This window comes from Marmota flaviventris, chromosome 9, assembly GCF_047511675.1.
Source record: "Marmota flaviventris isolate mMarFla1 chromosome 9, mMarFla1.hap1, whole genome shotgun sequence".
Lineage (NCBI taxonomy): Eukaryota > Metazoa > Chordata > Mammalia > Rodentia > Sciuridae > Marmota > Marmota flaviventris.
Window position 1 is genome coordinate 52,387,313 of NC_092506.1, and position 14,217 is coordinate 52,401,529.

Here is a 14,217-nt window from a genome sequence, read left to right on the forward strand (position 1 = left end):
AAGGTGGCGCCAGGCAGGGAGTGGGAAGGATCACAGGCAGACAGCACCTTGGGGAAAATAGGTCATTATTATCCAGCCCCCCATACATTGTCAGAAATGTCTTTGTATGTTTCTTACGCTCTCTGAATTGATTTTCTTTCTGTTCTCCTTTTTTGGTTGCTATTTGTTAGTAAAAGTGTTTTTTGTTTGTTTGTTTTTTTAATTTCCAAACTATCGTCTGTGCCTCTGGGAAAAGGGATTTTGCACGGGCACTGGCCCTGGGGCCAGTGGGGGCACAAAACCCCTGGGGCCAGCAAGGTGGTAGCAGCAGAGAATAGAGTGAAAGGCTCCACTTTGAGACGACCCTTAGTTCAGGCATATGATCTTTCAACTAATACATACATACTTCACATAAAGTAACAAGCACACACAACATACACGAATGTACGTACACATCTCATATGCATGCTCATACAGATACGACACCCCTAACATACACTTATATATGCACAAGTGTACACATCACACTGACACACACAATATAATCACCAACACTGATAAAGAGTTTTTTTATTTCTAATTATTTATTTTTGTGCTGCACTGGGGATTGAATCTAGGGATACCAGTGAGTACATCCCTAGTCCATTTTGAGACAGGTTCTTGCTGAGTTGCTCAGGCTGGCCTCAAAACTTGTGATCCTTCTGCCTTAGTCTCCTGAGTAGCTGTGTGAACCAAGTTCTGATGATGAAAGGTCTTGGTGGTGGATATTATTGTTGTCTCTCCAGTAGTCATTTGAGGTTTTCTCTCCCCCAAACCCATGCCATTGCATACAGCAGCAGAGTGGTTAAAGTCTTGTACACAATCAACTCTTATTTTCAAGGGTAGGTTCCCACTGGCCTAAATCAGTTGACATAATCCTAATCCCTGGGCTACTGTGATTGTTTTAGGAGTGGGCACACCATTGTACTGATCCATTAGATGTGAATAAGGAAGCATGTAGCCGCCATCCTGTTACCCCAAGAAAAGTCCAGTTTAAAAAGCTAATGGGGAGATGCAGGTACAAGACTTACAAAGACTCCCAAACATGATTAACCTGTGCCAGAAGTCTTTACTGCTTCTGGACTTTAGATTTGATCAGACCAATGAATTGTTACAATTGCTTATGGCATTTGGGTTGGAGTTTCTGTTTCTTATATCTGAAGACCTCAAAGTGAATCAACTCCTCCCAGAACTCTTGTGAGAGGTCTGGGATGGCCTCACCTCTTCTTTAATAAGTCTGTTATTAAAGAAGCTGTTCCTTCTCCTCTTCCTTTAGCCTCTTGGTTTTTGATGTGACCACAATGCATCTTGGCACAGTTCTTGGAGTTTTACACATATAGCAGAGAAGCAGAAAATGGAATTTAAAATCAAGACCAATTGTAGCTTCTTTGCCTTATAAGGAAAGTGACACAATTCAATTTTATGCAGGAATAAATCTCTAAATGGATCTTATTTCTTGCAGAGGCTGGGATGAGATGCAAGCCAATGGTTTTGAATTACAAAGAGCAGGAAATCTTGGCTGATGATATGTTTGCATACACACACACACACACACACACACACACTCATTTAACCCCTCTTAGTACCCTAAAGAGGGCACATTACTAACTCCATTTTATAGGTAAGGAATGAAGGAGTGTCACCCGCTCAGCCACAAAGAGGTGAAGCTCAGCTTCCATATCAGGAGTCTTTGGTTCTAAGGCGTGGTTGCCTTTTCCCATGGCTACTTCCTACATGTGATTTAATCTGGGTGGGCTTCTTGAGGAAAAGGGTAATGAAGAGGGTCAAAGGAAGTTATTCTAGTATGTTTATTTAACTTTTCATGGGTGTGGTGGAGCAAATAGGGAGAAAAGTGAACCTCTTACACCAGATGCTGATTGTGGTAGAAAGGAGGAGCAAAGTGAGTCTTGGAGAGCCAACTTCTGCTGGGAGGCAATATAGCATAGTAGCTGGGCATCCAGGTGCAGAGCCTGGCCAGTATGGGTTCAGGTCCCAGTACAATGGTGCATTATTTCTATAACCTCTTTTCCTTACCACATGGGCTCATCTCTTCAACATGACAGTTTTCTTTCATCAAAGTCAGCAAGCTGAGAAGGAGAAAGAGGGAGAGGGGGAGGGAGAGAGAGAAACTGAAAGTCAGGGTCCTAGTCTAATCTCAATAGTGATACACCATCATTTTTGTCATATTCTTTTTTTAAAATAATTTTTAAATTTGTTTTAATTAGTTACACATGACAGTACAATGATCTTGACATTCATACATTTGAATCAGATGGGATATAATTTCTCATTTTTCGAGTGTACAGGTTGCAGAATCACATTGGTCATGCAGTCATGCATGACTGTGTATTATTGTACAGTATTCTTGTATTATTGTAAAATAATACAGCAATATTAATGTCTATTTTATTCTGCTGTTCTTCCTTTCACTCCTTCCCCTCCCCATTTTTGTCATATTCTATTTGTTTCTAAAAGTAACTCTATGGCCAGTCTGTCCCCATCTCCTGTGAAGAGATTACACCAAGGTGATCTGCTTAGAGACCAGATCTTCAGGAACCATTTCAGATGAGACAGGGCATGTTTGGGGTGGGATGGCAATGGACCAGGAACCACTTCAGAAGCCGCCTACCACAGGAAGGGGGTAGGGATAAGCAACTGGGATTTATTGAGATCCAAACGTGTCAGGGCCCATTAAGTTCTCAGCCTAGGCTTGGGAAGAGACTGGCCTTAGTTGTCCTATGCATGAAAGAATATAGAGGAAGCCTTTGAGGATTTAAAGGCCATTTGGGAGACCCATATAAATCTGAAGAAGACAAATCTGAGAGTAGTGAGAAACTGCCTGTGGGAGCCTGAGGTTGGAACTCAGAGATTAGTTCAGTGTGTAGTAGGACTGGTAACTGACAGACAAGCAGACTTGAGATCCTAAGCCACTCCTTGAATGGGGCAGGTCATTGTTCTCATGCCAAGTGAATGGGGGGACAATGATGAGGCTGCCAGAACAACTCCCCAGAGGCTGAGGCTGGGATTGGATTTACAAAGAAAATGCACTCTGATGTTCCAGAATTGTCCACGATATTGTAGAAAATGGTGAGAGGCTCCTAAAAGAGGAAGTCATCTGAGAATCAGCCTATGTGCTTTCAGAAGGGTGGCAGTGGGCATGGCAGCCCCATGGAGCCTCACCTGGGTCGCAGCCTCAGGCAGAAGCCAGCAGATGGGGTGGTTCCTGACATGATCAGAATGTCTAAATTAGGAAGAGTTTGTGTGGGGAGGACCTCAAAGTGGAAATCATGAACATTTGGAATGTTTATTGATGAACTAGTTCTTAGCCTGTATGGTGGGAATTCTCCCTACTATCCTGGGATACATCTGTCCTGATGTGACTTGGAGTGAACAGCTTGGCCATCATAAGCCTTAGTTCCCATGCCTTAAATATGGTGGTAATATCTACTGTGATTGTGTTAAGGAATTAAATAAGCAATGGATATAATCACCTCATATGTAATAGGTACCTGATAAAGTACTCACTGTCTTCTCTCTGCCTCTTTTCTTTCTCCTCCCATTCCAAATGATATGGTGTGGTCTGTATACACACAAGTGATTGACATTCAACCTTCCCGCACATATACTGCAAAGACCTGGGAAGCTAAACACTACTTTTCCCAGATTCTCATGCCATAGGGGTTCTCGAGGGGATTCAGATGCACTGTGGGGACCTGGGCAGAAGCCAGTAGAGACCATGCTTCTGCTCCTTCTCTTTCTGCTGGCCCTGCAATGGAGGGACTGAGTTTTATCTGGGTGCATGAGCAGACAGCCTGGACTCCTGTCACTAGCCTCACAGATGTTGGAAAATCAGGGGTATCTCTTTTGCTGGGGGTCTTGTGTCAGGAGCAGCTCTAGTTCTGGAGCAAGCAACCTCCTGGTCAGAGGTGACCCTACAACTCCCTTGGTGACCCAGTTATCCTTTGTGGAGGTTTTGAAAGCTCAACCTAAAGTCTTTTCTAAATCCCTCCTTGTAGTTCTTTAAGACACTTAATACTCTGTTGTAAATCCTCTCTTGCCTAATGTAGCCAGAGTGGATTTTGTCCTCTTCAACTAACCAAGCCAAGTGGGATAGTGAGGTTTTAATTACTGGGCTCCTCATAGAGAAAGTGTGTGTGTGTGTGTGTGTGTGTGTGTGTGTGTGTATGTGTGTTTTGGAATGATGTGTTGACTAGTGCTTGGAGAGAGGGTAGTGCCCCTCTCCTGAAAGCCTCCCTCCTACCCAAGGCCCAGGTGTCAGCTCACACTAACCCTTTAGGGAATTTTTGATTTTCTCCCTAAAAAGACAGACAAAAGTGTAGCAAGAAGGCAGAGGAACTCAATGAATGGCAGAAGGTCAGTGCTATATCCTATGACCTTTTCTGGGACCCCTCCCCATATTTTCCACAAAGCCTGTGTATATGCTTGGTGTGATTGACTTTTTTTTTCTTCCTTTTCTTATTTTTGTCATCAAATCCAAAGGAGTGACTGAATTTCATGTTGGGGAGAACACAGAACAGAGATGGAAGTGGTGTGAGAGGAGGCGGGAGTTCCAGAAAGTAGAAGAGGCAGGAGACCATGGGTCTTCCTGATGCAGGGCACTGGGATCTTTGGACCTGAAACTGATGTAAATGAAATTTAGTTAAGTGAGGGAACATGAAAGCAAGATTTTATTGGGACTTCCATTTAGAAAGGGAGACATAGCTCCAACAAGAAGACGTCAGGGTTTCCTGAAGGAAAGAAGGGAGCTGATTTTATTGGTTCCTTGCAGGGGTGGGAATGTAGTGTTACTCAGCTTGACGTTGCACCCTGTTCTAAAGCTGAGTTACTGCTGCTGACTGAGCAAGAGAACACACTCGGGGCACCCTGATCTCAGTGATGTAAGGCTGACCCTGATTGAGGGTGGCACACACCAGACCCCCTGGGACCTGCTGTCAGTCAGCCTGCAAGCCAAGGCCCAGAAGTGCTTTTGCCCTTTGTGCCTATGGTGTCATATGTCATATCCTATGACCTCACTCCCAGGATACCAGCAGAAATCTTGGGGAAGGTGTTGAATTCCTCAGCCCATGGGATTCAGAAGTGCAAGGCCATCTCATTTGGCTATCAAGGAACAGAGGCCCTCCAGAGACTCTGCAATATATACAAATGGCATCGAGGATGGATTCCCTCCCCTCCTCTTCTGCTTGGCTCTTGACCTTATGACTTGATCTCTATCTCCTTGGACTCTCCAAATACTCAAGTTCCACAAAGCTTCAAGTGCTGGTCACCTTCTCATCCCTATTTGCATGGTTGCTGTTTCTCTTCTCTGAGAGCCTATCAGCTCCTGGAGGGCAGAGGCCTGAGTTGAGTTTACCTTTCAATCTCTGAAGCTACTACATGCAAGAATTGTGTGCATATGGCTTTGTGCACGTTTCTGAGGACAGTACCCAGAACTTTAATCATATTTTCAAAGGAATAGGGGCCTAGAAAGTGTTTAGAAGTTGCATGAGTGGATCTTTGGGGGGAGGTAATCTGGACACTGTTCCTTTATTACATATCCAAAAGAGTCAGCTTTCAAGGGTCAAATCCAGCTTATCTACATGCGAGTCTTCCATCGAGACTGTGCAGCCAATATGGTCTAAAACCCCCAGGCAATGCAGCAAACTTGGAATCTGTCTCTGCCTTTTAACATTCTGCCCAGCAGTGGGTGTTTATAGCTTCTTCCCCAGGACGCTCTGCCCTGCACTCAGAGAGGTTTACAAGGCAGACCGACACCAGGCAAGCCTCCTGGTGGGTGGGATCCATGGCTGTTGCGTGCTTTCCAATCTGCTGTCTCTCAGACTGTAAATATTTATCGGGTGAATGTGGGCATGTCGGGCTCCAAAGAGTGTCCAGGGCAGAGTGTGTGTGTAGGGAAGAGAGCCCCATGGCAGCTGACAGGGGATGTTGATGTTTTAAAGATTGAAGACAAGGGCAATAAAAAAAACCATCAGGAGTCCGTGTCTCCACGCTTCACTCTAACCTGTATATCTTGGCTCAGTAAAGCACAGCTGGGTTCCCAAAAACTTACTGAATTGGTAAACTTTCTCAAGTTCCCATATTTCTCTCCTAAATTAACTGAGGGACACTTCCATTTGGCCGACAACATTGCATGTGAGGGTGTGGAGGGTTTCAGCAGGGGAGGCAGTAGAAGATCAGAGAAGGCCAGAGTATTTTTTTTGTTGTTGGCATTTTGTGGTTTCTAACTTGGCATTGTTGGTTGTTTAAAGTGGAACTGTTTGATTCTCAATTAGCAGAGGTTCCACAATTCTGGCATTTTCCAAAGTAAGATCAGCTGTGAAATGCTTGCAGAGGGGTGGTCCCTCACTCACTTAAGGCTGTGAAAGAGCTGACATTGAGGTGTCAAGAAGGAGTCAACCCTGGAGGAAGAGATGGAGGGAAGCTCTCTGTGTGCTCAGAGTCTCTCCACCCAACTCTAGATGGGGTGCTGGAAGGCCTGAGCATTTTCTACTCTCAGGAAGCCACCTGTGAATTTGCACAGCCGACATCATGGAACCATGCCACACCTTCAAGATATCACAGCAAAAGAATATATACTCTTTCACTGGACACCATGAGCTAGTGTCTGAACAGAGAGACCACATCCACCTGTACTAAAGAAAACGCCAAGGTCTCCACAGCAGAGCATGCCAGCTGAAACAGTAGTAGGCACAGAACCTGGTCCTCCCCTGATGTGTCCTCCAAGACTTGCTATAGTGCATACTACTGGCAGAACCTAGATCCTATCCAGAATATCACTTGCCAAGAATCTGGAAAATGCTTTATCTTATCATGTTCGGTACAGAAAGGCACACCAGAAAGGGTGGGAATGGGTGTTGAGCTTCAGTTCAGCTCACCTAACATACTCCTACTCATACCCCAAGACCCACATCAAATGCCCCTCCTTTCTGATAATCACCTCCCTCTCCCTTCTGACTCCCCTAGAAATCTTCCTCCTCTATGATCCCCAGTTTTGTTTTGTTTTGTAATCCAAGGTAACATATCAGCCTCCTTTGTTAAGATGAGAATTTTCCTGAGAGCAGGGATTTTGTATTTCTATGTCTCTAGCACTTAGTAAAAGGCCCAATAGGCAATAACTGTGGTGCTTTTGAAATAAACCCTCACAAACTTTGATACTTCTCTCTTCAAAAAGTAGAGCCTAATTACCCTTGCTTTGAGTTTGGGACAGACTTACTTGCTTCTAGTGAATAGAAATGACGCATGATTTGGAGAATGGTCATAAAGACATGGCTTGGTCTCTCCTGGATTGCCACTCTGGGGGAAGCCAGCTGCCATGTTGTGAGGACACTCAAGGATCCCTGTGGAGAGAGCCACAAGGCAAGGAGCTGAGGCTTCTGGCCAACAGCCAGCACTAACTTGCCAGGTCTTTTTCTTCTCCCAGGAGGGAAACTCTCACCTAATGTGAGAGGATGTTCAAGACTCTTGCTTCCTCTGATTCACTGAAGTGGGTAAACCACAGCCTGCTGACTCATCCTGTCTGTTTCCAATGAGCTGAGGTGTGGTGGACAAAAGGAGAAGGAATCAAGGGTGGACAGGGTAGAACAGAGGCTGGGACTTCCCTGTTTTCATTCAGGGTTACTGATTGTGGTTTGGCCAAGCCTGGGAAGGACCTCAGTACTTCAGAGTCCCTTCACTCTCCTTGTCAGGAGGAGCCTGAGGTTCTAGTGGATCCCGGAGTCTGGCGTGATTCTTGCCTGAGGAAGGAAAGTCCATTAGGAAGCAAGCAAATGATCTGGAAAGCTATACCACACAGCTGAGGGAGGAAAAGGATTGTTAGTTGCAGTAATGCTCAAGGATCTAACCCAAGAGTGTTAAACCAGTTAATCCAGCAGTGCCTCCACCAGGACCCTTATCCCCAACACCACCATCTTCTCTGCCTGTGGAGTCAGTTAGTGATCCATTTTTCAATGTCATTGAAAAATTCTAATGACACAGTTACATATATAAAAAAGCAAATATTTCCCTTCACATTCTTCTACCTCCAATCTCATTCCCCACCCCCCACAGGTAGCAGCTGAGGCTAACACCGTGGCGCATGGTCTGCCAGAGCTTCTGGACGTGCAGGTTTCATGCTTTACATATTGCCCTGCCATGTGACTGGGTTTTTAAAAAAATTCTTTTATTTGATAATAAATCTTGGACACCTTTTTGTTTTTCTTCCATGTTAGTGTGTACAGATCTAATCATGCTCTTCCTAGGAGGTGTTGAATTCTCCATAGCACGTGTGAAAGGAAGGAGACATGGTGGGAATTACCACTTCTGCTGCTGTCCGTGGGGAGGGCTGAGCATGTCAATGGAAGGCTCTTTGCTCAGCTGAGCATCAGAGGGGCGAGAAGGGAGAGCATTGGGAGGGGGTCATGGGGAGCTGAATTACTGTGGGATGGAGTGGGGGAGGCATTTGGAGCTTTGGAGTCATCTGGAGAGGAGGGAGGATGGGGGAAGTAAGGGGTTGCTGATAAGATGGCATATGGGGGGCGTTCTTCAGAGAGACGGCTCTCCCCTGCCCTCATGTCTTCAGATAGTTTGCTAAATTCATGAATGAACATAGTTCTTATCTTTTGAGCATTTCCTTAGTATAACATCATAAGGATTCTATTACTGGGTTGAAGGGTAGGACTTCCTCTGTGGCATTTGAGACATTGTTTTAGTTGTTTTCCCAGAGGACTAGAAGAATCATGCTGCTGCTTATAATGTTTCCCTGTGTTAGGAGCTGGAATGAAACCCCAATTGGGGATGTGTACTTCTAGGATCTAAGAATTGAGATGATCTTCCAGAAGTCTGATGAATCAGCACCTAAATATGGATGCTTGTGATGTGCTAGTCCCTGATGCCAACGAGGGTGACCAAGCTCAGGTATCCACCTCAGCTCCCAGTTCCATGGCACTGACAAGCCTGGAGGTCAGGGCATGTGGATAGAGAGTGGCCAAGAATACTAAGGAGGCCACAGGCCAGCCATGGTGTATGTGTGGCACCTGTGCTCAGGATGTTTTGCAAATGTCCCTGATTCATCAATGGACATTTCTTTCTTGCTGGCCCAGAGCCTTCCTCAGAATCCTTTTTTTTGTTAGTTTTCGGTGGACATAACATCTTTATTTTTTTATTTTTATGTGGTGCTGAGGATCGAACCCAGCGCTCCACGCATGCCAGGCGAGCACGTTACCACTTGAGCCACATCCCCAGCCCCCCTCAGAATCCTTTTCAACACAGTGTTCCACGGATCCCTTATCAGTCAGATATGGATACTGGATGGAACATATTTGGAATATATTTGCTTTCCCTGCTATAGGTTTAACTTAAAATGAGTTTCAGAAATTTTGCCTTTTCCAGGATTGTTTTTTTTCACAATGTAGATTAAACTATATAACTAAAAACATTTAAAATGCCTCTCCATGCCCCACCAAAAGTTGGCAGGCACTCTTGAGAAAGTAATGGCATGTTGGAAAAAAGGGTGAGCAGAACCCAGAGGAGAAGTAAGTCTCCTTACTCCTGTCACCAGCTTCCTGAAGGCTGATCGTGGGCCCATCTGGTGAGGCTGTGAGACCATATCTGAGACTCCAGACTTGGGGAAGCAATGGTGGCCTGCTGATAGTGGCTGGGAACCTTGGGAAAGTGGCGAGGGCACTTCTGCTGAGCCTGTTGGTATGCTATCTGGCAGGAAGTCAGGGCTGAAACTGGAAGAGAAATGAAGGGGGTGTGTTTTGTTTAGCAGCTGTTAATTCCTCTTCTTGTCTCTGCCTTTTCCCTACAGAGTCAGACCCTAGGGGATCAGCCCCTGAGACCAGTTAGTTCTGATGTTGGGACAGCATCTTCCCAGAGGAGCTCCTCTCCCCATCCTACCTTCTGGCCAGTACTAGGGTCATTTTGTCCTTGAATCACAGTTTTCCTGGTCTTTGTAGGTCCCAGATCCTGCATTTTTAACCCCCTCTTTAATCCAATTCCTCCCTAGGCCCTGTTCTACATAACTGTCCATCTGTTTCCTGCCTACCCTGGGTTCTCTTGGTGCCCAATGCCACTCGCTCTAGAATTGTGGCCCAGCCTTCCAGGCCCATGGATACTGACCTCACCTCCTTGACTCTTCCTGACAGCTGGTCTTGGCCTACTAGTCACTCTAGCCCCTGTGTGGCCATCTGGGAGTTGTCACATGCTGTCTGTCCTGAGTGGCATGAGCAGGAAACTCATTTGTATTGACAGTGCTTTGAGAACGTCCACACGGAGAACTCACATGAGCCCAGGACACAGGACAGCATTACTCAAGGGACAGAAGTAAAGAACAGGGACTCCAGACCTGAGCAGCAGACTTCAAATACTGGCTTGACAACTTAATACCTTGGGCAAGTTTCTTAACCTTTCAGTCCTTATTTGGACAATGAGGACAAATAAATCACCTAGCTGAGTTATTGAAATGATAACTGAAATGAGTCAATAGGATTTATAGTGAGGAATTTGGGGTTGAAGGTTCTGAGGATTGAACCCAGCAGCTCTTAACCACTGAGCCACATCTCCAGACCTTTTTTTTTTTTTTTTTTTGTATTTTATTTTGAGACAGGGTCTCGCTGAGTTGCTTAGAGCCTCTAGTTGCTGATGCTGGCTTTGAACTCACTATCCTCCTGCCTCAGCCTCCCAAGTGGCTGGGATTACAGATGTGCTCCACCACACCCAGCCTTAGCCCCTTTTTATGTTTGTTTGTTGGCCTGTTTGTTTTAGAAGGGGTCTTACTAAGTGGGTGAGGCTTGTCTCAAATTTGTGATCCTCCTGCCCCCGTCTCCTGAATTGCTGGGATTACTGGAGTGCACCACTGTGCCCAGGTACAGTTAGAGTTTTTTTAAAATATTTTTTTTAGTTGTTGATGGACCTTTATTTTATTCATTTATTTATATGTGGTACTGAGAATTGAACCTAATGCCTCACACATGTGAGGCAAATGCTCTACCACTGAGCCACAAGTCCACTCCTACAGTGAGAATTTTTGAAGTGTATTATTGGTTTGTCAGGGCTGCTCTAGCAAAGTGCTACACACTGGGTTCTGGAGGCTAGAAGTTTGAAATCCAGGTCTCCTGGGGTGGTTCCTGCTGAGGGCTGTGAAGGAAGGATCTGCTCCAGGCCCTTCTGCTTGGTCTGTAAATGGGGTCTTCTCTCTGTGTCTCTTCACGTCCTTCTCTCCCTGGGTGCATCTTGGAGTCCAAATTTCCTTTTCTTAATAATAGTCATATTGGATTAGAGCCCACCCTAATGACTTCATCTTAACTAATCACATCTCCAACAACTGTATTTCCAAATAAGGTCATATTCTGAGGTACTGGGAATTAGGACTTCTATATATATGAATTTGGAGGTGATGCAATTCAACCTACAATAGTAAATTATCACTATTTGTCAAAAGTTTTAATAAAGCCCTCATTTATTGATAGGATTTTTGTGGAATTTAGCAGTAATCATCAAACCTTCTCAGTGAGCTGCATTCTATTTGAGCCACCTAGTATATCAGTCATTGTTATGGTTTAGATGTGAGGTGTCCCCCAAAAGCTTATGTGTGAGACAATGCAAGAATCTCTGGAAGTGAAATGATTAAATTAGGAGAACTACAAACTAATCAGTGGATTAATCTACTGATAAGGATTAACTGGGTGGTGACTGTAGGCAGGTAGGGTGTGGCTGGAGGAGGTAGGTTCCTGGGGGAGTGCCTTTGGGGCTTGTATTTTGTCCCTGGTGAGTAGGGTTCACTTTGCTTCCTGATTACTGTATCCTGAGCTACTTTCCTCTGCCATGATGTTCTGCCTCACCTCTGGCTCAGAGCAATGGAGTCAGCCATGGGTGGACTGAGACCTCTGAAACTGGGATTTCATCTTCTGGTTTAGCTTAGATCCAGCAAGTGTTTATTGACTATCTTCATCATTGTTAGCAATTACAGTTGAATACTAACACACAATCCGATTTCAAGGAGTTTACATTCAAGAGAAAGATGGAAAAAATTCACCAAGTATAGGCAGAGAGTGACAAGAATGGCTCAATAGATGACAGGAAGTCCCGAGAAACAGAAAAGGAGTGGTTACTTCCAACTGAGGCCGTGGAAAGTCTTCACGGAGGAGGTGGTGTTTGTGCAATTTGGAAGGATGAGGGTGGATCTCAGTGAGTACAGAGAGGGAGGAGCAGAAGGAACAGACTGAGTAAAGACAGGAAGGTTGGAACATGCAGGTCGGCGATGGTGAGCGGGTATTCAGGTGTGGTTGAGTATGGGGTGGCGGCAGGATTCATGTAGGGATAAGATGGGAGATGAAATTAGAAAGCTGTGCCTGGATTGTGTAGGATCTTAGATGTTCCTTTGAAGGATTTCAGTTTTATTCTGTAAGCAATGAGGGTGATGTTAGAGGAGTTTAGATTGTTTTTACAATCTGATCAGAATTGTACCTGAAGATTGATCAGATAGCTTTCTGGGAATGGATGGCTTAGTGTGGTAGAGGATGGAGGCAGAAAAGCCAAAGTGGAGGCTGCTATATTAGCCCAGGAGAGAGATGAGGCATCACCTAAGACAGTAGACAGGGGTAGGATGGTTACAGGTCAGGAGTCAGAGTGGATGAACCGTAAGGGACCTCCTAACTGGACAAGTCCTGGAGGATATGACCCACTGGCAGGCCACACAGAGGATTCTGGCTGACATATGCGGTGACCATGTGGTAAGCAACAATTATTTCTGTCCCTCAACAGCATGAGTCTACAGTCATGGTGGGGCATCTCGAGTGGGGAGCATGAGCCCAGAGAAATCCAAGTTAGCAATAGCTGGAATTCCAGGCAGGGAGCCTGGAAGCCGGGAGTTCTTCTGGGGACCCTGCCTCGTTGTGCAGTTTTAACCAGGTGTTTTTTCCATTCTACTCCAAACCCAGTCTTGTTGGTCAGGTCAGCAAGTATCTTGGCTATCTGTGTCTTCCAGGTTTGCCTTTATTGAGAGGCTAGAGTACAAGAATTGGGGATTCCATCCTTCAGTCTGATCTCTGTGGCCAGAGCTGCTTCCCCGAGGTCTCCCACAACGTTCAAGGCCTGGGCCTCCACTGTAAGAAAGATAGGACAGTACAACAGCTCCTGCACCTCCCAAGTCCTTTGTCATCTCCAGAGAGGCTTCTTGAGTTTCTTCTAACAATTTCATCATTCTTCCCATGAAACAGCAGGAATTCGGAATGGTGGGCTGGTTTTGGCATCCTCAGGAGAGCTGTTGGTCCCAGATTCAGGGTTCAGGCAGGTGGGACATGACTTTCCAGACCTAGGACAACAATCAGCCACTTCTCTCAGAGCCAGAGGCAGCCAGACGCACACTGCCCCACACTTGGTAGTGTCTCCAGTGCCGGTCCAGTGGCCTTTACCTTTTTAGTAGCTCCAGCTGCTCCGTGTCTCAGGGATACTTGGCTCTTCAGATGCTGGACACTGGATCAGGCTTTACTCCTCCACCCTTTGTTTTTCTCCTTCATACTCTCTGGGATTCTTGTAGCTCTACTGATAAGCTGAGATCTAGAGCATCTGTGATCAAGCCTTTGACCACCTCAAAAGAGGGACAAGCTTGCCCTGTAACCTAGTTGTCAGCTGCGGCCTCCCTAGTATTTGAGCCCTGAAAAAGATTGCTTCCAACCCCAAATTGCAAAGTTCAGGGAAGTCCAATGCACTCCCAAGTCTACTGTGAATTCTTATGGTGCTTCCCCTGGGCTCTCACAATGGTGTAAGTTTTTGGTTGAAATGGCCCATGCTAACCTGTGTGTACAATTTACACCTGCTCTGGTGTCCACAAGAGATCCACTCGTATTGAGCATTTGTGAACTGAGCAGAAGGAAGGGAGGCACTTCTGGCTCCCCAAAGCTTTCTTACTGACTTCTCTCACCTAATGCTATCATATCTTCCTCCAAAGCATCCAGGAGTTTCCTTCCTCCTTTGTGATGCTGAATAATTCCTCATCTGATGCCCTTTTCCCAGTCAAAACTTAGATCTCATCCTGAGAATTCTCAAGGTGTTTTTCTCAGCAAAGTTTTATTTTCCCTAGAAGATATACTACGGTCAGCTCTTACAATAATTTCTATGTTATTTCTATATGTTATACACAGGGCTAGGGCTTCTTAAAACAAGAAGTTCTCTTTAGTAATGAAGATGCTTTGGGCACAAGTT